We start from the raw sequence: 27,130 nt of genomic DNA, 5'->3' as shown, positions 1-27,130 counted from the left end.
CGACAGGTTTGCGGCTGCCTGCAACGAATTTGACCTAACCATCAGCCTCAAGAAAACGAACATCATGGGGCAGGATATCAGAAATGCTCCATCCATCAATATTGGCGACCACGCTCTGGAAGTGGTTCAAGAGTTCACCTACCTAGGCTCAACTATCACCAGTAACCTGTCTCTAGATGCAGAAATCAACAAACGCATGGGAAAGGCTTCCCATGCCAGACTGGCCAAGAGAGTGTGGGAAAATGGCGCACTGACACGGAACACAAAAGTCCGAGTGTATCAAGCCTGTGTTCTCAGTACCTTGCTCTATTGCAGTGAGGCCTGGACAACGTATGTCAGCCAAGAGCGATGTCTCAATTCATTCCATCTTCGCTGCCTCCGGAGAATACTTGGCATCAGGTGGCAGGACCGTATCTCCAACACAGAAGTCCTCGAGACGGCCAACATCCCCAGCTTATACACACTACTGAGTCAGCGGCGCTTGAGATGGTTTGGCCATGTGAGCCGCATGGAAGATGGCAGGATCCCCAAAGACACATTGTACAGCGAGCTCGCCACTGGTATCAGACCCACCGGCCGTACATGTCTCCACTTTAAAGACGTCTGCAAACGCGACATGAAGTCCTGTGACATTGGTCACATGTCGTGGGAGTCAGCTGCCAGCGTTCGCCAGAGCTGGCGGGCAGCCATAAAGGTGGGGCTAAAGTGTGGCGAGTCGAAGAGACTTAGCAGTTGGCAGGAAAAAAGACAGAAACGCAACGGGAGAGCCAACTGCGAAACAGCCCTGACAACCAATTTTACCTGCAGCACCTGTGGAAGAGTCTGTCACTCTAGAATTGGCCTTTATAGCCACTCCAGGCGCTGCTCCACACACCACTGACCACCTCCAGGTGCTTACCCATTGTCTCCTGAGATAAGGAGGCCAAAGAAGAAGAAGAAGACTAAACAATAATTTAGATGAAGATTACTTTGTTCTCAAAGGCCTGTAGTGTCACCTGATTTTTTCTGGGGTACAGTGACTCTGTAGATTGTATCAGTTTCTTACAGAAAGGAGATGTGGGGATGCAAAATGAAGTCACTGGAAAGGAAAGGGTATGTAATGCATGGATGCAGGAAAGGATTGTTTATAATTTCCTTTATTTTTTGGGATCACTCTGCCAGGAGTCCCTAAATCTTGTCACTGCATTGGGAAACAATTTTTGACATTTGTGATTTACTGTCCCTTCCTCAGGTGAACTGTTTGACTTTTGTCCAGCATCCTATTGGAAAGTTATGATCAAGAGCATTCTATTGGACCAAGAAGGAGGGCGATGTCACATGTCATTCTAAGATAGAACACATTGGTGTTCTACAAAAAACACTCAACACGCTCAACATTGGTGCACTAATGCAGTGCACCAGCTGAGCCTCATTCGTCATGATGTGTAAAGCTGCAGTCCAATTTGGAATTTTATTTTATTCAAATGGACAGTTAGATGCATGAATCACATTTAACATTCAATCCCAATGTTACAACCATTTGAGAAGGCATCCAGGGGTTCCCTCAGAGCCTTTGTTTAACCGCAAAAGGGTTTAATTTTACAACATCCTGTTTTTAGCTCCCCTTTTGTGAATCCTTGTTCACTGCTCCAATTGCAAGGCAAAGAAATCAAACCGGTTTCCTTAGATTTTAACAAGAAAGGTAGAAGTTTATTAATCTTAAACTCTAATCCGGTTAGCGACTATGAATATGCGACACGACCACCCCAGCATGCATACGCGATAAACACACATGCAGATAGAGACAGAAAAAATAGAAGGAATAAAGGGGAAACGTTTGAGGCAATATCTGGTCGTAACAGTTCTTTAAGTTCAATGTGGAGTCTTTGGTTGCCAGTAAGTCTTGCAATTCGTTGCGGCCCAGCTCATACTTCAACTCGGTCCGATGTCAGAGTCTTTTCTCTCTTGAGGTTTACGTGTCTTCCTTGGGTCCGGTGACTCGGGCGAAAGCGAGAGAGAGAGAGAGAGGCTTCCTTGTTACAGCTTCAGTTGCATACTGCCTTCTATCCCTTTCTGTGTGGCACAATTCAAAAACAAAGTGACTCCTGACAACGCAGTGGCCCGCAGAAGTCATCAGAGCGCTCCAACCTGCGCACATGTGCAAACGGTCTCCTGCACGCTGAGATGCTGCGCATGCACAGCCTACATCTTGCCTTGCCAGGACTAACTGACGCAGGCACAGGAAAATGCTGTTGCCCCCTCGGCCACTCCCTCCGGGCTGCTCGCTCCCTGCTCCCCCCCCACCACTCCCACTCTCTGGCCACTCGCTCCCCACTTCCTCCCCTCAACCCCCACTCGCCAGCCGCTCGCTCCCCGCTTCCCCACCACATCCCTCCAGATGCTAGTTCTAGGCCTTGGGCCGCTTCCCTCCTCTCGGCCACTCGCTCCGCCTGAAGAAGCAAAGTGTGCCGTGAGGGGTGATGGGGCAATGTAGGAGCGAGTGGCCTATAATATTGGGCAGGAACTGAAGAATTTAGATTGGGGGGTGGCTGTTTGAGGGTAAATCAACATCTGACATGTGGGAATCTTTCAAACGTCAGTTGATTAGAATCCAGGACCAGCATGTTCCTGTGAGGAAGAAGGATAAGTTTGGCATGTTTTGGGAACCTTGGATAACGCGGGATATTGTGAGCCCAGTCAAAAAGGAAAAACAAGCATTCATAAGGGCTGGAAGGCTAGGAACAGACGAAGCCCTTGAGGAATATAAAGACAGTAGGAAGGAACTTAAGTAAGGAGTCAGGAGGGCTAAAAGGGGTCATGAAAAGTCATTGGCAAACAGTATTAAGGAGAATCCCAAGGATTTTTGTACATATATAAAGAGCAAGAGGGTAACCAGGGAAAAGGTTGGCCCACCCAAGGACAGAGGAGGGAATCTATGTGTGGAGCCAGAGGAAATGGGCAAGGTACTAAATGAGTACTTTGCATCAGTATTCACCAAGGAGAAGGACTTGGTGGAAGATTTGTCTAGGGAAGGGAGTGTAGATAGTCTCGGTCATGTCGTTATCAAAAAGGAGGAGGTGTTGAGCGTCTTGTAAAGCATTAAAGTGATAAGTCCCCAGGGCCTGATGGGATCTACCCCAGAATACTGAGGGAGGAAAGGGAAGAAATTGCTGGGGCCTTGACAGAAATGTTTGTATCCTCACTGGCTACAGGTGAGGTCCCAGAGGACTGGAGAATAGCCAATGTTGTTCCTTTGTTTAAGAAGGGTAGCAAGGATTATCCAGGAAATTATAGGCCGGTGAGCCTTACATCAGTGGTAGGGAAATTATTAGAAAGGATTCTTTGGGACTGGATTTACTCCCATTTGGAAACAAATGAACTTATTAGCGAGAGGCAGCATGGTTTCGTGAAGGGATGTTGTCTATATGGACTTCAGTAAAGCCTTTGATAAGGTCCCTCATGGCAGATTGGTACAAAAGGTGAAGTCACACGGGATCAGAGGTGAGCTCGCAAGATGGATACAGAACTGGCTTGGTCATAGAAGACAGAGGGTAGCAGTGGAAGGGTGCTTTTCTGAATGGAGGGCTGTGACTAGTGGGATCAGTGCTGGGACCTTTGCTGTTTGTAGTATATATAAATAATTTGGAGGAAAATGTAGCTGGTCTGATTAGTAAGTTTGCGGACGACACAAAGGTTGGTGGAGTTGTGGATAGTGATGAGGATTGTCAGAGGATACAGCAGGATATAGATCGGTTGGAGACATGGGCGGAGAAATGGCAGATGGAGTTTCATCCGGACAAATGTGAGGTAATGTATTTTGGAAAATCTAATGCAGGTGGGACGTATACAGTAAATGTATACTCCTTAGGAGTATTGACAAGCAGAGAGATCTGTGCGTACAGGTCCACAGGTCACTGAAATTGGCACTGCAGATGGATAAGGTAGTTAAGAAGGCATACGGCATGCTTGCCTTCATCAGTCGGGCATAGAGTATAAAAATTGGCAAATCATGCTGCAGCTGTACAGAACTTTAGTTAGGCCACACTTAGAATATTGCGTGCAATTCTGGTCGCCACACTACCAGAAGGACGTGGAGGCTTTGGAAAGGGTACAGAGGAGGTTTACCAGGATGTTGCCTGGTCTGGAGGGCATTAGCTATGAGGAGAGGTTGGATAAACTCGGATTGTTTTCGCTGGAACGACGGAGGTGGACGGGCGACATGATAGAGGTTTACAAAGTTATGAGTGGCATGGACAGAGTGGATAGTCAGAAGCTTTTTCCCAGGGTGGAAGAGTCAATTACTAGGGGACATAGGTTTAAGGTGCGAGGGGCAAAGTTGAGAGGGGATGTGCGAGGCAAGTTCTTTACACAGAGGGTGGTGAGTGCCTGGAACCTGCTGCCGGGGGAGGTGGTGGAAGCAGGTACGATAGCGACGTTTAAGAGGCATCAAGGTCGGCGCAGGCTTGGAGGGCCGAATGGCCTGTTCCTGTGCTGTACTGTTCTTTGTTCTTTGTACCATCTGGAGGGATGGCGGGGTGGGGGAGTGGCCGGAGAGAGTGGGGTGTGGGGAAGTGGGGAATGAGCGCCAGGAGAGTGGGATGGGGATGGGGCTGTGGGGGGCGGAGTAAGCGGCCGGAGAGCGGGATGGCGCTGAAACCTCTCAGAATTATGGAGGGTATGCAGCACTGTCAGAGGTGCTGTCCTTCTGATGAGACTTTAAACAGTGCAATGTTCTCTGAGTATCAAACATGTCCATTGTGTGCTGCCATGGGTTGAAGTTGTTTATCTGTGATAAATTGAGCAACACCATCTTTAATCCTGGCAGCTGCCTGGACGTCGCAGACAGTGATATTTCAGTGAAACAGGCTGCATTTGCGCATGTACTAGTACAGCACCACCTACTGGTTCTGTAGTCAGAAAACACAGCCATTCAAAAAACCCAGGTTGCCCAGCAGGTTAGTCATGTGACTAGCTCCTTATTTGGAACTGTCTCTCCTGTGACCTTTGTGGATTGTATTACCTTAGCAATCTCTGGAATGCGTCTCCTACACCTTCAATATATGGTGATCAAAATCCATTTGGATTAATGGAGCAGGGAATAGTCCTTTGTCTCCACAAACAGCGTCTCTTAGTATGTAAATGTCCTTTCAGCCCAGTGTCTGGTGATCTTCAAACAAGTCATATGTTCATTCCAGAAACAGTTTGAAATCAATGTTCATATCACAAAATTAATATGCCTCATTCTTGACAGTTGGGGGTCTGCTTGACACCAAGTGTTGCTGTTTATGCCAGTTATACAATTTGCATCCAGGAAAGTAGACTCAAGATGTTGAATATATGGACTTGGACAAAAACTGAACAGTGTGGAATATGGGAATGCATTAATTTGTTTGTTGTAAGCCATTCAATAACTTTTGACAATGAAGCCAGATTAAATGAAACAGCAGCTGACAACCAAAGCACTCTTGGAATTTATGTTTTGTTGCTTGGTATTACAACCATTACAAATGGTACTGCCAGCAAGTTCCTCACTATAGTCTTCATTTTGTAATGCTGGTCACTTTGATAGCTTCAATTCTGATTTGTTTGCTGACACAAAAGATGCTGATATTTTTTACTTTGCCAGAAATATAGGTTATTTTCTTTGAAGCAGCAGCTTGCTGCAGATGAGTGTGGTAATGCATGAGAGAAGTTCAATCAGGATTGCCAAGTTCAATTGTTATCCCTCAGCTTTGCCCACTCATCATGAATTGACTAGTTACACTGGTGCTAGGCATTAAAAGAAAAATCCAATGTGCGGTGAGTATAGGGAGTAAATTTGCAACTCATATTCTTCAAGCAGCTGCATTCTTCACATTTTCCATGAGGTGGTGCCAAGGAGAAGGCTCACAGAGAGGACTGTGCATCAGAAGAACAGTCAGAGAATTGAATTATAGGACTGAATTTTCCCAGTCCATTGGAGACAGGCTGGGAGATGGGAGGGCTGGCAATATGGTGGGGGAAGGCATCGGGGTGGGGGGGCGGCGGTGATTGGTGGGGAATATTATGTCTTCCAGCCACCATGGCATATTGCCAGCGGTGGGATTCTTGGTAGCATAGCTGCCCACCAGGTGGCCAACTGAGCCACTTAAGTGAGCCACTTTTGCCCATGTTGGGAGGGCATGCCATTGCCTGGGGAGGCTGCCAGTGAGAGACCCCCGGCGTCACCACCCGCCCGCATGGCAATGGTGCAGCCGGTGCACCATTACCCCTCCCCCGCCCGATTGCCAGGGTCTGCCTGCCTGGCTCTGGCTTCCCCCAACCTAACTCATCTCACTTCAAGCACGCCCCACCATTGAAGCACCCTCTTCCTGGTAATGCACAGGCCACCACGAGCAGTGGCGCTGCAGAGGCTGCCGAGTTGCCGGTCTTCTGATTGGGCTAGCAGCTCTTGGGGCGGGCCACCATTGCACAGCGGCCTCTTAATTGGCTGCCGGTGGCCATGTGCCGTTCAGGTTCTTGCCACCTGGCGAAGCAGTGTTGACTCCCACTTTAGCCCCAGTGACAGGACTTGCCCATCACCAAGAAAATGCAGTCCATAGAATCCTACAGAATACAAGGAGGCTATTTGACGCAACCTGCCTCTTTGAAATAGCTGACTAGTTTAGTCCCATACCCCAGCTTTATCCCCAGAATCTTGCAAACTAGTCCCCTTCCAATATATTTCTAATTGCCTATGGAATCTGATTCTACTGCTCTTTCAGGTATTGCATTCCAGATCTTAACAACCCTGTGTGAAAAAACCTCTCATCATTTCCACTCTAATTCTTTTGCAAATTATTTCAAATCTTTGACCTCTGGTCACTGGTCCACTTGCCAGTAGAAATAGAGCAAGTAGGGAGAAACTATCAAAACCCCTCATCAATTTGAACACATCTATTAAGTCTCCGTTTAACCTTCTCTGCTCAAAGAAGAACAATCCTAGCTTTTCCAAACTCATCACAGAACTGAACCTCCCTCAGCCCCGGTATCATCTGGTAAACTCCTCTGTAGCCTCTCTGATGCCTTGGTGTCCTGGGTGTGGTGCCCAGAATTGTACACAGTACTCAAGCTGAAGCCTAACTGGAGATTTGTAAAGGTTTAGTATGACTTCCTTGTTTTTATATTCAATGGCCCTATTTACAAAATCATGTATTTCATATGCTTTCTTAATCACCTTCTCAACTTGCCTTGTCACCTTCAAAGATTTATGAACATGCACACCTAGGCCCATTTGTTCTTGCACCCCCTCAATATAATACTATTTAGATTATACTAGCACTCCATATTGTTTCTCCCAAAGTGCATCACTTCACACTTCTCTCTATTAAATTGTGTCTGCCCATTTCATCAGTATGGTTATGTCCTCCTGAAGTTTTCTGTTATCATGTTATCTGATATGATGCCAAATCTTGTCTAAGTCTGCAAACTTTGAAGTTGTATTCCCTATGCCCATGTCCAGGTTGACTATATATAACAAGAAAACCAATGGTTCTAATACTGAACCCTACAGGATACCACTGAATACTTCATTCCAGTCAGAAAAGCATCCACTCACTGCTACTCTCTACCACCTACTCCTTAGCCAATTACATACCCACATTACCACTGTTCATATAATATCAAGTGATTCTATTTTCCAAATAGGTCTGTTATGAGGTACATTATCAAATGCCTTTTGGAAGTACCTATGGTACTTCTACTTGGAAGTACTTCTACCTCCATCAGCCCTCTCTGTTACTTCATCAAAGAACTCAATCGGGTCAGTCAGACATTATTAGCCTTTAACAAATCCCTGATCAGATCTGTCCTCATCTCCCAGCAGTTAAGATGTGACTGGGCAGAGTTCTGGGACCAGTTTACCCACCCACCCTCTCAGTCGAGGGCAATTGTGGGCACAGGAAGACAAAAAGAAAAAAGTTGGGGAAAGGGCCTTCTCAAGGGAAAATTTCACCCTTTCAGGATGCAAAACCATTTGTGTTGCTATTCAGCAAACTAGTTCAGGGCTGTTTTCAGCAAAATTCAATGTCAAAATACTACTGATGGAAGCATTTTACTCTGTCTCTGTTTCCTCTTTTAATCAATGTCCTGGAGGACTTTAGTTGCCCTTCAAGTCTCAGTAGCAGAAAGTAATCTCTAGTGGTGGCACAAAACGTTTGATATCAGATCGGCCACCCTTTATAAGCAGCGCCTGATTAATTCCATTGACTGCAATGGAAAGGGTATCAGGTGCTGCGTGTAATGGGTGGCTGATCTGATATCAACCGTTTTGTGCCACCACCAGAGTCGAATTTCTATGCTCCCGTCTTTTAGTCCACCATCCACAAATGCTGCTTGCACCCATTCATTCTTATTGAAGTTCCTGCTGTGAGATGGGGAATCATTACATGATCTAATCATCTAATCCCTTCTTTTGCAGGCCCTCATAAATGTGGAACTGCTTATTTTGTTCACAGTTCTCTCCAATCTCAGATCTGTAACGTTGTAAAAGCCAAACTTGGCATCACCCATCACCACCTTTTGATTTATTTTGTTTGTTTTCTCCCCTACCCTTTTCAGATTAGTACTGTTGTGCCCATCGACCAGATTTCTCAATTAAAAGGAATTCTCCTCATTGCACGAGAAATGCCAAAAGCACATTTTCCAGATGTGTCAGGACTGAGTAAATCGCTATCTGTATACTTTTGACTGATTACAGTTTTACCATGTTCCTTTGGTCTCGTATTTAATAACATAGTTTTTAAGGGCGGCACAGTGGCGCAGTGGTTAGCACCGCAGCCTCACAGCTCCAGCGACCTGGGTTCAATTCTGGGTACTGCCTGTGTGGAGTTTGCAAGTTCTCCCTGTGTCTGCATGGGTTTTCTCTGGGTGCTCCGGTTTCCTCCCACAGCCAAAAGACTTGCAGGTTGATAGGTAAATTGGCCATTATAAATTGCCCCTAGTATAGGTAGGTGGTAGGGGAATATAGGGACAGGTGAGGATGTGGTAGGAAAATGGGATTAGTGTAGGATTAGTATAAATGGGTGGTTAATGGTCGGCACAGACTCGGTGGGCCGAAGGGCCTGTTTCAGTGCTGTATCTCTAAATCTAAAAAAAATCTAAATCTAAAAATCTTGCAATTTCCATGAAAATGCATGGAAAATAATGTGAACTGGAAATGCAAAACGCATTGAAATTGGTGTCTATAGATTTAAAAGCATTCAATTTCCTTGTTTCATGATGTTCAAGAACTGGCATAAAAATAGTTCCTTTTCTTTTGACAGGAGTGATTCTTTTTCAAGTTTAGTAATAATAATTCCCATCACCTGAAACGATTTTCTTTCCTTTGCCTAGCTTCTTACTGATTTGTCAAATGTTTTCAATCAACCTATGTTCGCCAAAGTATGGTGCATTCTCTGCTTCAGATTGGTCCAGAAATTGAGACGATTTGGACGATTAATCCCTTGATAGCTGCAGCAATAATTTCACACACAAAATACTGGGCTATAAAAAGTATTCTGTATGTGAATTTTGGGCTGAGGTGATGGAGAGCTGTTGTTTGACCCTGCCCAATAATGTTCTTTGGATATAACCTTGGTGAATTGCTTGTGTTAGCTTCCATTACTGCGGTTGCCATCCTTATGTTCTGGATTTGGAGTGAGTTTGACTGTAAGTTTAAGGACATATGCTGTCATGAGAGAACATGATTGTGAGACAGCCCGCCATGTCTAGGCCTGTATTCAAACCCAATCTGCAGGAGTGAAAGATACTGGATTAAACACAGCCAACACCCAGTCATGTTAACAAATAGGTGCAAATTTTGAATCGACTTGTGGCAAAGAAAAAGAATGGAGTGCGTGATATCGTGCCTTAGCCCCCTTTGTGCTTCACATGCACTTACATTAATTACGCAAGGAAGGACAGCAAGTGTTTCAGACAAAAACAGACGGAAAAATGTGAATGTAACGGCATTGAGGTGGGAGTGACATCACATCTCTTTATCCTGGGTCACTGCTTGATCGAGGCCCAAACTTGGCAGTGCCCACAGCAAGTGGGTCATAATGCTTGTACCCAGTTCCTTGGCATTGGGGGATCTGAAAAGGAGCAGGCAGCAAACACAGAGAGGCATCAAAAAGTCAAATAGTTCTCATTTTTGCAATCCCTGCTTTTCCAAGTGGAGATTAATCCTGTCCCTCAGAATTCTTTCCAATAGTTTCCCTACCACCGATGTAAGACTCACCAGCCTATAATTACCTGTTTTGTCCCTGCTACGCTTCTTGAATAGTGGTACCACATTCGCTGTCCTCCAGTCGTCTGGCACCTCTCCTGTGGCCAGACAGGATTTGAAAATTTGTGTCAGAGCCCCTGCTATCTCCACCCTTGCCTCACATAACAGCCTGGGATACATCGCATCTGGGCCTGGGGATTTATCCACATTTAAGCACGCTAAAACTGCTAATACCTCCTCCCTTTCAATGCTAATTTGTTTGAGTATATCACAGTCCCCCTCCCTGATCTCTACACCTACATCGTCCTTTTCCATAGTGAACACAGATGAACAGTAATCATTTAAAACCTCACCTACGTCCTCCGGCTCCACACACAAATTGCCACTTTGGTCCCTAATGGGCCTTAATCTTTCCCTAGTTATCCTCTTGCTCTTAATATATGTGTAAAATGCCTTGGGATTTTCCTTTATCTTGCCTGCCAGTGTTTTTTCATGCCCCCTCTTCACTCTCCGAATTATTTTTTTAAGTATCCCCCTGCACTTTCTATATTCCTCTAGGGCCTCTGATCTTTTCAGCCCTCTGAATCTGCCATAAGCCTCCTTGCTTTTCCTAATCCAATCCTGTATATCCCTTGACATTCCAGGGTTCACTGGACTTATTGGTCCTACCCTTCAACTTTCGGGAACATCTTGGCCCAGAACTCTCACTATTTCCTTTTTAATGACTCCCACTGGTCTGATGTAGACTTTCTTACAAGTAGCTGCTCCCAGTCCACTTTGGCCAGATCCTATTTTATCATATTAAAATCGGCCTTCCCCCAATTCATTACCTTTAGTTCCGGTCCATCTTTGTCCTTTTTCATAACTACCTTAAATCTTACAGAGTTGTGGTTACTATCCCTGAAATGCTCCCCCACTGATACTTCTGCCACTTGTCTGGCTTTGTTCCCCAGGATTAGGTCCATTACCGCCCCTTCTCTTGTAGGACTTTCTACATGTTGGTTCAAAAAGCTCTCCTGTATGCAGTTTAAGAATTCCACCCCTTTTAAGCCTTTTGTACTAAGACTATCCCAGTTAATATTGGGGAAGTTGAAATCCCCTACTATTATTACCCTATTATTTTTACACCTCTCTGAGATTTGCCTACATATCTGCTCATCTATCTCTCCCTGACTATTTGGAGGCCTGTAATACACTCCGAGCCAAGTGATTGCCCCCTTTTTGTTTTTGAGTTCTACCCATATGGCCTCATTTGAGGAACCTCATAAGCTATCGTCCCTCCTTACTGCAGTAATTGACTCCTTGATCAATAGTGCAATGCCACCTCCTTTTTTACACCACCCCTGCCCCCGTCATGCCTGAAGATTCTGTATCCTGGAATATTGAGCTGCCACTCCTGCCCTTCCCTCAATCTTGTCTCTGTGATAACAATAATATCATATTCCCATGTGTTAATCAATGTCCTCAATTCATCTGCCTTACTTGTAAGACTCCTTGCGTTAAATTAGATGCAATCCAGCCTCGCATTATTCGCTTGTGCCTTAACAGGTCAATATTTGCACTGCCTTCCAGACTGACTTAACTTCTCCTATATTTTGTTGTGCATCACCCCCTACTGTACCTCCATTCTGTATCCCATCCCCCTGCCAAATTAGTTTAACCGCCCCCGCCACCCCCCCCGCCCCCCCAACAACACTATCAAACCTCCCAGCAAGGATGTTGGTCCCGTTCCGGTTCAAGTGCAACCCATCTAACTTGTACAGGTCCCACCTTCGCCAGAAACAGACCCAGTGATCCAGGAAACTAAAGCCCTCTCTCCTGCACCATGTCTTCAGCCACGCATTCATCTGCTCTATCCTCCTATTCCTATACTCACTAACATATGATACTGGGAGTAATCCAGAGATTACAACATTTGAGGCCCTGCTTTTTAATCTGCTACCGAGCTCGCTAAATTCTTGTTGCAGGACCTCATCCCTCTTTCTATCTATGTTGTTGGTGCCAATGTGAACCACAACCTCTGACTGTTCACCCTCCCCGTTCAGAATGTCCTGCAGCCACTCCGTGACATCCTTGACCCAAGCAACAGGGAAGCAACACACCATGCTGGAGATACTTTTGCGGCCACAGAAATGCCTATCTGTACGTCTCATGATAGACCAGGTAAGAACTGCAGACATCCGTCTCTAAAGGACATGGCATTTGCCTTAGAATTGCAGCATTGATTTGCATGATGTTGTATTGGTGATCACAGACAGCTGGATGATGAGAGATTAGTGGAATTAATGTGAGTGAACAGATTGATAATAGATGAACATATAGCCACTTGGGTTCAATCTGTAGTCCCTTGGATTTTGATAAATCTGCTTCTCTGTCCAGTTGCATGTCCCTCTCTAAGATGATGCTGAGCATTCATAGTGAAGCTGATAAACTGCTTACGTGAGGAAACACTGCATCAGAAAACTAGCCTGCTGTATATGTGCACAGGCTGACGAATTCATGCCAGTTTCCTGGAACAGCATATGGCATAAAATGTAATGTGGTGGTAACCTATACATCCACTCTCCATTGGAGTGGGTTTGCTGGAGCTGGTCTGAAAGTCTTTTAGGCTTTGATGGCTTCCTCACATGCATTGCTTCTTGGTGCGATGTAAGTAGGAGTTGAAGAGTCAGTAAGTTCTGGCGGGTGTGGAGAACAATGTGGATTCCGGATGTCTCGTGTTCAGCCTGACCAGACTGTATTCCCATTTTGTTCCTACTCTGTGTGCACTAAGAAAGACAATTACAGGAATATTCTCAAAGGGAATGCTATAATGGTCACTATGGGCCTCCCCGCGAGTGGATCTCCAGCAGAGCAAGACTACACCTTCTTCTGGCAGGGCAGGGATCCTGAAGAACCTAGACAGCATGGAGTGGGCTTCGCCATCAGAAACTCCTTGCTCAGCATGATAGAGCCTCCCTCAAATGCCTCGGAACGCATACTGTCCATCCAACTGCTCACCACCTCTGGTCCAGTACACCGACTCAGCATCTATGCTCCAACACTCTGCTCCCCACCTGAAGCTAAAGATCAGTTCTACGAGGAACTCCATAACATCATTAGCAGCATCCCCAACACCGAACACCTATTCCTGCTGGGGGACTTTAATGCCAGGGTTGGGGCCGACCATGACTCATGGCCCTCCTGCCTTGGGCGCTATGGCGTTGGAAGGATGAATGAGAACGGGCAGAGACTGCTTGAGCTGTGTACCTATCATAACCTCTGCATCACCAACTCGTTCTTTCACACTAAACCCTGTCATCAGGTTTCATGGAGGCACCCAAGATCGCGTCGTTGGCACCAGCTAGACCTCATTGTCACAAGGCAAGCCGCCTTAAACAGTGTTCAAATCACACGCAGCTTCCACAGCGCGGACTGCGACACCAACCACTCCCTGGTGTGCAGCAAGGTTAGACTCAGACCAAAAAAGATGCATCATTCCAAGCAGAAGGGCCGCCCGCGCATCAACACGAGCAGAATTTCTCACCCACAGCTGTTACAAAAATTCCTAAATTCACTTGTAACAGCCCTTCAAAACACTCCCACAGGGGATGCTGAGACCAAGTGGGCCCACATCAGAGACGCCATCTATGAGTCAGCTTTGACCACCTATGGAAAAAGTGCGAAGAGAAATGCAGACTGGTTTCAATCTCATAATGAAGAGCTGGAACCTGTCATAGCCGCTAAGCGCATTGCACTGTTGAACTACAAGAAAGCCCCCAGCGATTTAACATCCGCAGCACTTAAAGCAGTAGGAAGCACTGCACAAAGAACAGCCAGGCGCTGCGCAAACGACTACCGGCAACACCTATGCAGTCATATTCAGCTGGCCTCAGACACCGGAAACATCAGAGGAATGTATGATGGCATGAAGAAAGCTCTTGGGCCAACCATCAAGAAGATCGGCCCCCTCAAATCTAAATCAGGGGACATAATCAATGACCAACACAAACAAATGGACCGCTGGGCTGAGCACTACCTAGAACTGTACTCCAGGGAGAATGCTGTCACTGAGACTCCCCTCAATGCAGCCCAGCCTCTACCAGTCATGGATGAGCTGAACATACAGCCAACCAAATCGGAACTCAGTGATGCCATTGATTCTCTAGCCAGTGGAAAAGCCCCTGGAAAGGACAGCATTACCCCTGAAATAATCAAGAGTGCCAAGCCTGCTATACTCGCAGCACTACATGAACTGCTATGCCTGTGCTGGGACGAGGGAGCAGTACCTCAGGACATGCGCGATGCCAATATCATCACCCTCTATAAAAACAAAAGTGACCGTGGTGACTGCAACAACTACCGTGGAATCTCCCTGCTCAGCATAGTGGGGAAAGTCTTTGCTCGAGTCGCTCTGAACAGGCTCCAGAAGCTGGCCGAGCGCGTCTACCCTGAGGGACAGTGTGGCTTTCGTGCAGAGAGATCGACCGTTGACATGCTGTTCTCCCTTCGTCAGATACAGGAGAAATGCCGCGAACAACAGATGCCCCTCTACATTGCTTTCATTAATCTCACCAAAGCCTTTGACCTCGTCAGCAGACGTGGTCTCTTCAGACTACTGGAAAAGATTGGATGCCCACCAAAGCTACTAAGTATCATCACCTCATTCCATGACAATGTGAAAGGCACAATTCAACATGGTCGCTCCTCATCAGAGCCCTTTCCTATCCTGAGTGGCGTGAAACAGGGCTGTGTTCTCGCACCTACACTTTTTGGAATTTTCTTCTCCCTGCTGCTTTCACATGCGTTCAAGTCCTCTGAAGAAGGAATTTTCCTCCACACAAGATCAGGGGACAGGTTGTTCAACCTTGCCCGTCTAAGAGCGAAGTCCAAAGTACGGAAAGTCCTCATCAGGGAACTCCTCTTTGCTGACGATGCTGCTTTAACATCTCACACTGAAGAGTGCCTGCAGAGTCTCATCGACAGGTTTGCGGCTGCCTGCAATGAATTTGGCCTAACCAGCAGCCTCAATAAAACGAACATCATGGGGCAGGACGTCGGAAATGCTCCATCCATCAATATTGGCGACCACGCTCTGGAAGTGGTTCAAGAGTTCACCTACCCAGACTCAACTATCACCAGTAACCTGTCTCTAGATGCAGAAATCAACAAGCGCATGGGAAAGGCTTCCACTGCTATGTCCAGACTGGCCAAGAGAGTGTGGGAAAATGGCGCACTGACACGGAACACAAAAGTCCGAGTGTATCAAGCCTGTGTCCTCAGTACCTTGCTCTATGGCAGCGAGGCCTGGACAACGTATGTCAGCCAAGAGCGACGTCTCAATTCATTCCATCTTCGCTGCCTCCGGAGAATATTTGGCGTCAGGTGGCAGGACCGTATCTCCAACACCGAAGTCCTCGAGGCGGCCAACATCTCCAGCTTGTACACACGACTGAGTCAGCGGCGCTTGAGATGGTTTGGCCATGTGAGCCGCATGGAAGATGGCAGGATCCCCAAAGACACATTGTACAGCGAGCTCGCCACTGGGATCAGACCCACTGGCCGTCCATGTCTCCGCTTTAAAGACGTCTGCAAACGCGACATGAAATCCTGTGACATTGATCACAAGTCGTGGGAGTCAGTTGCCAGCGTTCGCCAGAGCTGGCGGGCAGCCATTAAGATGGGGCTAAAATGTGGCGAGTCGAAGAGACTTAGTAGTTGGCAGGAAAAAAGACAGAGGCGCCAGGGGAGAGCCAACTGTGTAACAGCCCCGATAAACAAATTTCTCTGCAGCACCTGTGGAAGAGCCTGTCACTCTAGAATTAGCCTTTATAGCCACTCCAAGCGCTGCTTCACAAACCACTGACCACCTCCAGGCGCGTATCCATTGTCTCTCGAGATAAGGAGGCCAAAGAAGAGGTATGGGTAAAGGTGCAAAGATTTTGAAATGACTTGGCACAAGAGCCCAAGGAACCTGTGGATACTGTCAAATGATTGGGGTGCCAAGCCATAGAGTCATAGAGTTATACAGCACAGAAACAGGCCCTTCGGCCCATCGTGTCTGTGCCGGCCATCAAGTACCTATCTATTCTAATCCCATTTTCCAGCACTTGGCCCATAGCCTTGTATGCTATGGCGTTTCATGTGCTCATCTAAATACTTCTTAAATGTTGTGAGGGTTCCTGCCTCTACCACCCCTTCAGGCAATGTATTCCAGATTCCAACCACCTTCTGGGTGAAAAAATATTTTCCTCAACTCCCCTCAAAACCTCCTGCCCCTTACCTTAAATCTATGCCCCATGGTTATTGACACCTCTGCTAAGGGAAACAGTCTCTTCCTATCTACCCGATCAATGCCCCTCATAATTTTGTATACCTCATCATATCCCCCCTCATCCTTCTTTGTTCCAAGGAAAACAACCCTAGCCTTTTCAGTCTCTCTTCATAGCTGAAATGCTCCAGCCCAGGCAACATCCTGGTGAATCTCCTCTGCACCCTCTCCAGTGCAATCACATCCTTCCTATAGTGTGGTGCCCAGAACTATACACAGTACTCCAGCTGTGGCCTAACTGGCATTTTATACAGCTGCATCATAACCTCCCTGCTCTTATATTCTATGCCTCAGCTAATAAAGGAAAGTATCCTATATGCCTTCCTAACCACCTTATCTACCTGTGCTGCTGCCTTCAGTGATCTATGGACAAGTACACCAAGGTCCCTCTGACCTTCTGTACTTCCTCGGGTCCTACCATCCATTGTGTATTCCCTTGCCTTGTTAGTCCTCCCAAAATGCATCACCTCACACTTCTCAGGATTAAATTCCATTTGCCACAGCTCTGCCCATCTTACCAGCCCATCTATATCGTCCTGTAAACTAAGGCTTTCCTCCTCACTATTTACGACACCACCAATTTTCATGTCATCTACGTACTTACTTATCATACCTCCTATATTCATGTCTAAATCATTAATGTACACTACAAACAGCAAGGGTACTAGCACCGATCCCTGTGGTACACCACTGGTCACAGGCTTCCACTTGCAAAAACAATCCTCGACCGTTACCCTCTGTTTCCTGCCACTAAGCCAATTTTGGATCAAATTTGCCAAATTGCCCTGGATCCCATGGGCTCTTACCTTCTTAACTAAACTCCCATGCGGGTCCTTATCAAAAGCCTTGTTGAAGTCCATGTAGACTACATCAACTGCTTTACCCTCATCTATACATCAAGTCACCTCCTTGAAAAATTCAATCAAGTTCGTTAGACACGATCTCCCCCTGACAAAGCCGTGCTGACTATCCCTGATTATTCTCTGCCTCTCCAAGTGGAGATTAATTCTGTCCCTCATAATTTTTTCCAATAGTTTCCCAACCACTTACCTGGTCTATTCCTGCTACCCTTCTTGAATAATGGTCCCATATTTGCTGTCCTCCAGTCCTCTGGCACCTCTCCCGTGGCCAGAGAGGATCTGAAAATTTGTGTTAGAGCCCCTGCTATCTCCTCCCTTGCCTCACCTAACAGCCTGGGATACATCTCATCTGTGCCTGGGGATTTATCCACTTTTAAGCCTGCTAAAACAACTAATACTTCCTCCCTTTCAATGTTAATATGCTCAAGTATATTGCAATCCCCCTCCCTGATTTTATTTAGAGATATAGCACTGAAACAGGCCCTTCGGCCCACCGAGTCTGTGCTGACCAACAACCACCTACATTAATCCCATATTCCCTACCACATCCCCACCATTCTCCTACCCCCTATCTATACTAGGCGCAATTTACAATGGCCAATTTACCTATCAACCTGCAAGTCTTTGGCTGTGGGAGGAAACCGGAGCACCCGGCGGAAACCCAGGCGGTCACAGGGAGAACTTGCAAACTCCGCACAGGCAGTACCCAGAACTGAACCCAGGTCGCTGGAGCTGTGAGGCTGTGGTGCTAACCACTGCGCCACTGTGCTGCCTTGCACCTACATCATCGTTCTCCACAGTGAAAACAGATGAAAAGTAATCATTTAAAACCTCACTTATGTCCTCTGGCTCCACACACAGATTGCCACTTTGGTCCCTAATGGACCCTACTCTTTCTTTGTTTATCCTCTTGCTCTTAATATACTTATAAAACGCCTTAGGATTTTCCTTTATCTTGCCCGCCAATGTTTTTTCATGTCCCCTCTTCGCTCTCCTAATTACTTTTTTAAGTACCCCCCTACACTTTCTGTACTCCTCTACTGTCTCCGCTGTTTTCAGCACTCTGATTCTGCCATAAGCCTCCTTTTTTTTTCCTGATCCAATACTCTATATCCCTTGACATCCAGGGTTCCCTGGACTTGATGGTCCTACCCTTCACCTTAATGGGTACATGTTGGCTCTGAGCCCTCACTTTTTCCTCTTTGAATGACTCCCACTGGCCTGATGTTGACTTTCCTACAAGTATCTGCTCCCAGTCCACTTTGGTCAGATCCTGTTTTATCATATTAAAATTGGCCTTCCCCCAATTCAGTACCTTTATTTCTGGCCCGTCTTTGTCCTTTTCCATAACTACCTTAAATCTTACAGAGTTATGGTCACTATCCCGAAATGCTCCCCCATTGACACTTCTACCACTTGTCCAGCTTCATTCCCTAGGATTAGGTCCAGTACTGCCCCTTCTCTTGTAAGACTTTCTACGTACTGGCTCAAAAAACTCTTCTGTATGCATTGTCTTCTGTAAGCTATTGCAAAGTTGAAATTTGTCCAAATTTGTCATAATCGGTTATGTGTGTCTTTATAAATTCACTTGTGGCTTTACCATTTCATCCTAATAAAGTTGAGTGGTGCAATTATAATGGAAAGCAAGTTACGCTATATTCACTGCTTCATTTTCACACTGTTCCTGCTTTGAGGTGGGAAAGGTACCTGTCGGGTACACACCCTTGTGATAGTGAGGATGAAATGTTGTTTTGAGTCAATCTGTTAGTGTTGGTGTGAAACAGGAATTCTTTACTAAAATTTAAAGGTGTCGCACCATTGGTGCTACACCAGAAATCGAGTCCAATTGTAGCCAGAACACAAAGAAAATTGCACTTCCAATGAAAATATAGCATTCCTCTGGAAAGCCCCAGGTTAAGCTTGCAGTCTATATGGAGAAACAGCATTACTTCAATTGACTGCAGTGCTCATGACTAAGGAAGGGAAAACTCAATGATGGCTCACACTTCAGTTTAATATCCACTGACGAATGCTGGAAAATTTATGTATGGATACTGTGTGAGGGAAGATCTTGCCTTTGAATGTCCTGCTGCTGACAATCAAGGATCACGCGTGGAGAATAATCTAGTTGGATGATGACACACCAGTGGAACCATATCTCAACATGGTGCAGTGCCTTCTGAAGAGGAACTCAGAAAAATACGTAATTAGAATAGTCGCCTTGAAAGCTCCATTTTGTTACTTACTGCTGTGCCATCTTCCCCTTGGCTAAGTGTACCTTAAGTGCTGGTTGAACACTGGCGCAAGAAATATAAAATTCAAATATATAGAATCAGGACTCAAGTGCCTTGTTTGCAAACAGTCAAAATATTTTAACCAGGTTGCATGCTAAGTTCTTCTGCCTCACTGAATACAAAACAGTCAACCACTGCATTGGGAATAATCATAATTTCAGACCATTGAAAAGGAAAATTGCATGTGAATAAAAACAGAGTCAAAAGCTAACAGGAATATTTTATCATAAAAGCAAAATACTGCGGATGCTGGAAATCTGAAACAAAAACAAGAAATGCTGGATTCACTCAGCAGGTCTGGCAGCATCTGTGGAAAGAGAAGCAGAGTTAACGTTTCGGGTCAGTGACCCTTCTTCGGAACTGACAAATATTAGAAAAGTCACAGATTATAAACAAGTGAGGTGGGGGTTGGGCAAGAGATAACAAAGGAGAAGGTGCAGATTGGACCAGGCCACATAGCTGACCAAAAGGTCACGGAGCAAAGGCAAACAATATGTTAATGGTGTGTTGAAAGACAAAGCATTAGTACAGATTAGGTGTGAATATACTGAATATTGAACATCAGCAAGTGCAAACCTGAAGAAAAACAACCTGAAAAAAACAGTGGGTGAGCAAACTGAACAAACTAAGATGAACTGAAATATATACAAAAAAAGATTGTAAAAAATGTAAAAAGGAATGCCAAAAAAAAAAAAAAAGGAAGAAAAAATAACTAAAAATGACTAAAAATGAAAGTAAAGTGGGGGGCTGTCATGCTCTGAAATTATTGAACTCAATGTTCAGACCGGCTGGCTGTAGTGTGCCTAATCGGTAGATGAGATGCTGTTCCTCGAGCTTGCGTTGATGTTCACTGGAACACTGCAGCAATCCCAGGACAGAGATGTGAGCATGAGAGCAGGGGGGAGTGTTGAAATGGCAAGCAACCGGAAGCTCAGGGTCCTGCTTGCGGACTGAGCGGAGATGTTCCGCAAAGCGGTCACCCAGTCTGCGCTTGGTCTCCCCAATGTAGAGGAGACCACACTGTGAGCAGCGAATACAGTATACTACATTGAAAGAAGTACAAGTAAATCGCTGCTTCACCTGAAAGGAGTGTTTGGGGCCTGGGATAGTGAGGAGAGAGGAGGTAAAGGGACAGGTATTACACCTCCTGCGATTGCAAGGGAAGGTGCCCTGGGACGGGGACGAGGTGGTGGGGGTAATGGAGGAGTGGACCAGGGTGTCGCGGAGGGAACGATCCCTTCGGAATGCTGACAGGGGAAGGGAGGGAAAGATGCGACTGGTAGTGGCATCACGCTGGAGGTGGCGAAAATGGCGGAGGATGATCCTTTGGATATGGAGGCTGGTGGGATGAAAAGTGAGGACAAGGGGAACCCTGTCACGGTTCTGGGAGGGAGGGGAAGGGGTGAGGGTAGAGGTGCGGGGAATGGGTCGGACACGGTTGAGGGCCCTGTCAACCACAGTGGGGGGAAATCCTCGGTTGAGGAAAAAGGAGGTCATATCAGAAGCACCGTCATGGAAGGTAGCATCATCAGAGCAGATGCGTCGGAGACGGAGAAACTGGGAGAATGGAATGGAGTCCTTACAGGAGGTAGGGTGTGAAGAAGTGTAGTCGAGGTAGCTGTGGGAGTCAGTGGGCTTATAATGGATATTGGTAGACAACCTATCCCCAGAGATGGAGACAGAGAAGTCGAGGAAGGGAAGGGAAGTGTCAGAGATGGACCATGTAAAGGTGAGAGAAGGGTGGAAATTGGAAGCAAAGTTGATAAAGTTTTCTAGTTCGGGGCGGGAGCAGGAAACGGCACCGATACAGTCATCAATGTACCGGAAAAAGAGTTGGGGGAGGGGGCCTGAGTAGGACTGGAACAAAGAATGCTCGACATATCCCACAAAAAGACAGGCATAACTAGGACCCATGCGGGTACCCATAGCGACACCTTTTACTTGAAGGAAATGCATGGAGTTGAAGGAGAAGTTGTTCAATGTGAGAACAAGTTCAGCCAGGCGGAGGAGGGTGTTGGTGGATGGGGACTGGTTGGGCCTCTGTTCCAGGAAGAAGCGGAGAGCCCTCAAACCATCCTGGTGGGGGATGGAGGTGTAGAGCGATTGGACGTCCATAGTGAAGAGGAGGCGGTTGGGACCAGGAAACTGGAAATTGTCAAAATGACGTAGGGCGTCAGAAGAGTCACGGATGTAGGTGGGAAGAGACTGGACCAGCGGAGAAAAGATAGAGTCTAGATAGGAAGAAATAAGTTCAGTTGGGCAGGAGCAGGCTGACACAATGGGTCTGCCAGGACAGTCCCGTTTGTGGATTTTGGGAAGGAGGTAGAAGCGGGCTGTCCGGGGTTGCGGGACTATGAGGTTGGAAGCTGTAGAGGGAAGATCTCCAGAGGAGATGAGGTCAGTGACAGTCCTTTGGACGGTGGCTTGATGTTCGGTGGTGGGGTCATGGTCCAGAGGGAGGTAGGAAGAGGTGTCTGTGAGTTGGCGTTGAGCTTCTGCAAGGTAGAGGTCGGTACGCCATACAACAACAGCACCACCCTTGTCTGCAGGTTTGATGACCATGTCGGGGTTAGACCTGAGAGAACGGAGTGCCTCAAGTTCAGAGGGGGACAGGTTAGAGTGAGTGAGGGGGGCAGAGAAATTGAGACGACCAATGTCTCGCCGACAGTTTTCAATGAAGAGATCAAGAGCGGGTAAGAGGCCAGGGTGAGGGGTCCAGGTAGAGGGAGAATGCTGGAGGCGGGTGAATGGGTCTGCTGGTCGGGGGGAAGACTCCTGGTCGAAGAAGTGAGCCCGGAGGCAGAGGCGACGGAAGAAGAGCTCAACGTCATGCCGAGCGCGAAATTCATTGAGGTGGGGGCGTAAGGGGATAAAACTGAGACCTTTGCTGAGTACAGAACGCTCAGCATCAGAGAGGGGGAGGTCAGAGGGTATAGTTAATACACGGCAAGGGGTCAGATCAGAAGGGGTGGGGTCAGAGGGAAGTGAAGCGGAAGGAGGATCTGGAGGGGAGTTAGTCCCCATCAGCTGCTGGAGCTTGCGTTCCTTAACACCTGAAAGGAAGAAAAAAAGTTTTTTGTTAATGCATCGGATGAGACGTAAGATGAAATGAAACTGTGGAGTAGAACAGCTTTGAGATAAGGTGAGACGGTGCTGCTGGAGAGAGAGGTCCAGTGTGTGCATATGGCGGCGCATAGCACTGAGTGTGGATCTCAGGATGCGGCGAGAGTAGCAGTCCGAGGAACGTTGTATTTCTCGGAGATACCTGTGATCCTGGGTGGTTTCAAAGCATGATGGGTGAAACTGCAGTTGGAATCCACGTGGAATCAGTCGGAGCCGGAGACAGTCACTGAGGAAGGAGATGTGGCTGTGAAAACGGGTTTTGGTAGATACCTTATCAAACACCAGGAGGGAAATAGAAAGCAATGAAGGTGAACAAGGTAAAAGAGACAAACGAAAATCCCGTCGGAGAGAAGAGCAGAACTTCTTCAAGGTAGGCATTCCTGGAAGAGAAGTGGCAGTGAATTAAACACTAAAATAAAAGCAAAATACTGCGGATGCTGGAAATCTGAAACAAAAACAAGAAATGCTGGATTCACTCAGCAGGTCTGGCAGCATCTGTGGAAAGAGAAGCAGAGTTAACGTTTCGGGTCAGTGACCCTTCTTCGGAACTGACAAATATTAGAAAAGTCACAGATTATAAACAAGTGAGGTGGGGGTTGGGCAAGAGATAACAAAGGAGAAGGTGCAGATTGGACCAGGCCACATAGCTGACCAAAAGGTCACGGAGCAAAGGCAAACAATATGTTAATGGTGTGTTGAAAGACAAAGCATTAGTACAGATTAGGTGTGAATATACTGAATATTGAACATCAGCAAGTGCAAACCTGAAGAAAAACAACCTGAAAAAAACAGTGGGTGAGCAAACTGAACAAACTAAGATGAACTGAAATATATACAAAAAAAGATTGTAAAAAATGTAAAAAGGAATGCCAAAAAAAAAAAGGAAGAAAAAATAACTAAAAATGACTAAAAATGAAAGTAAAGTGGGGGGCTGTCATGCTCTGAAATTATTGAACTCAATGTTCAGACCGGCTGGCTGTAGTGTGCCTAATCGGTAGATGAGATGCTGTTCCTCGAGCTTGCGTTGATGTTCACTGGAACACTGCAGCAATCCCAGGACAGAGATGTGAGCATGAGAGCAGGGGGGAGTGTTGAAATGGCAAGCAACCGGAAGCTCAGGGTCCTGCTTGCGGACTGAGCGGAGATGTTCCGCAAAGCGGTCACCCAGTCTGCGCTTGGTCTCCCCAATGTAGAGGAGACCACACTGTGAGCAGCGAATACAGTATACTACATTGAAAGAAGTACAAGTAAATCGCTGCTTCACCTGAAAGGAGTGTTTGGGGCCTGGGATAGTGAGGAGAGAGGAGGTAAAGGGACAGGTATTACACCTCCTGCGATTGCAAGGGAAGGTGCCCTGGGACGGGGACGAGGTGGTGGGGGTAATGGAGGAGTGAATATTTTGAATATTTTATCATTGTATGGGAATATCAGTTGAATAAATCTATCATTCTGAATTATTTTTATGAAATATTACAGAAATTACACAACAAATGTTCAGAGAACAACCAATGGGCTTGTCTTCAGATGCTATTTAAGCTGCCGTGATTGGGATAAGTGACTATTTTTTTTTTCCAGTCAGTTGTTTGAAATCATTAATTATTCTTTTACTTCATTTCACACAGTCAAGCCTTTTTACAGTCAGATCCTGTTTCTTCAACCTCGTTCCACTTTATTGGGAGTAGGATGAAGGAAATGGTAATGGCCAGGCATTTGATGAAACAATGAGAGAAGCAACTTTGGCTTTATTGCATTTCATGTTTACTCTTTGTGAGGCTGACCCAAACTGGATCCATACTTCACCAAGAAAAATATTGATCAGGAAACTTCTCTGCAATTGAATTCAAATGAATTGTTTTTGAAAGTATAGTTAAAAGATAAAACCATTGAAAACGATAATCAAAGTGAACACTGTTGTTGTTTCTGAACAGAATACAAACAACTGAAACATTACAAAAACCCATCAGGGTATATTTACTGCTTGTGGCAGTGTTGTCTGTGCTGTCTCTCCAATAAGGATGTTTGTCTTATAGAGATCACAGTGCATGTTCACATAGAGGGTTTATTTGTGACAGAAGGTTTTGTAAAATTTGGCTTGTAATCTCGAGTACAGAAAATTAAGTGGTGATCTGATCGAGATGTTTCGAATGATAATATTTGATTGGGTAGATACAGAGGAAAGATTTCCTCAGGTACAAAAACCAAGAATAAGGGGACACAATCTCAAATTTAGGAGGGAATTCAGGAAGCACTTTTTCACACAATTTTTGCACACAGAAATCTGGGATTCTCTCCCCTGTCACGCCAACATGCTTTGTTGGATGATAATTTTCTTTACTCCACTGACTGGAGAGATCTGAATTTATTTTTTAAAAGAAATTTAAAATAGAACAGATAAAAGATGGCTTTGCTCGCAGTTTAAGATGGCCACCTCACTTGCAACACTGTATCCTACATTGCAAGGCCTGTGAGGAGAGAGACAAAATGTCTGCTCATCCCAGCAAGAACCAAGACCTAGTAAGTTTAAGGGAACTGGTTGTTTTCTTTTCACAAGAGGAAATACTATACATAACTACTATACTCGAATCACTGAGTGCATGTCATGTGACAAGCCCCTCGCTATCTCTGTCTCTCTGTCTCTGTGTCTCTCTCTCTGTGTCTCTGTCAATTCCAGCTTACTGGCTTCAAATCCTGCCTGTTGACTGACCACCTTTGCATACTTCAGCTACAACCAGAAACCCCTTTGAAGGAAATCATCCACATCACTGTCTCCAAGAGACCCACTGAACAGTCATCCACCTCTTCAAACTAAAGCTCAAGACCACTGAATTCAGCTGGAAGCCAGCCGAATTACCAAACCCCACAGACTGTATACCCCTTTTTACTATGGACTGTAACTCAACCAATCTACCTTTTCCAACTCTGTAACCTATTTGCATATGTGTATGTGTGAGTGAAAAGATGACACATTGTTTATTATTTTCATTGGTTTGGTTTAGGTACAATAACGTCAACCTCTTTCTTTGTTAACTGAAGAAAACCTGTCTGATTGGTTCTTGTTATGATCATTATGAATTAGCCAGCACATTTACTTTAAGAAAGAATTAAATGTGTTGTGGTCAAACAAGGAGAGGTCAATGAGGAAAACCCTTTGGCCCCTCCTCACCTGACCGTAACACCCTCCAAAGTGCAATGTATGCTTGGACAATTGTAGTTTTCAAGACTGAGATAGGTAGATTTTGTTAGGAAAGTGTATCAGGATATATGGAGCTAAGGAGGGTAAATGGAGGTAAGGTACAGATCAACCGTGATCTAATTGAATAGCAGAGCAGGTACAAGGGACTGAATGGTCTACTCCGGTTCCTATTTACCCATATGTACATACAACAATGGTCACAAGCTTTGTCAAAAACATACCTGGGGCAGAATCTCTGTACAATGTACAACAGAACAAAAGGAGTGACACTGGGAAATATATATACAAATTTCAGTTGATTTTCAAAAAGAAATAAATGAAGCATGAACCATTCAATATTGCAAAAAATTTTGTTTGGGTAGCATTTACACATCTACATTTGTCAACAGTATTTCTAAACAAATAAATACAGTAATCTTACAACCAGTAATATCACACTTAGTACAGTCTGATCCATTTCACCCTATATTCCTTAATTCAGATTGTCTAATAAGTAAATTTTGCATTAATCCGAATGTTGCCATGCTTAATTCAAATTATTAGGAATTCAATTTTTTTTTAGAGAAAAACACACAAATTGACCTTTAATTATCAGGAATACTTTGACTACCAAACACAACCAGAGAAGCCGGCAAAGCTGGGAGCAAGGAAGTCTGACTGAACTTAATGGCAGACCCTCATTAACATTTCGTAGGTCCATCTCCCGCCCTGCAGCCAGAAAAATGGAGAGCCTGGTCAGCACTGGGATGGAAATAAATGGCAGGAAGCCACACCGGGTAGCTGGGTATAATCACCAGCAATCAGGAGCAGGGAGAGGTTCATGATCAGGAGGACTGGTGGATGGCTGGCAATCGGGGCTGGGGATGGCTGTTCTTCAAGGCTGAGGGAGGATGAAGTCTTCATTGAGGGGCACGACTGCTTCTCCTGGCCCATAGGCAGTGCTATAAATGGCACTTCCCTTGAGAAACTCCCTTGCCCTGCTGAATTTCCTGACCCTTGGGAAACCCCCCAAAGCATCAGTAAAATTTATATCAGTCTCCCAATTTAAATACGTAAAAAACGTATCCCCCTCTGTACTCTGGGACACTCAGATAGCCAACATTGGGCACCATAAAAGATGCTCTGAATTGAAAACAAAAATTGGAA

The sequence above is a fragment of the Heterodontus francisci genome, chromosome 32, assembly GCF_036365525.1.
Source record: "Heterodontus francisci isolate sHetFra1 chromosome 32, sHetFra1.hap1, whole genome shotgun sequence".
Classification (NCBI taxonomy): domain Eukaryota; kingdom Metazoa; phylum Chordata; class Chondrichthyes; order Heterodontiformes; family Heterodontidae; genus Heterodontus; species Heterodontus francisci.
The sequence above is the reverse complement of the archived record's forward strand: the minus strand, read 5'-3'. Positions refer to the sequence as shown.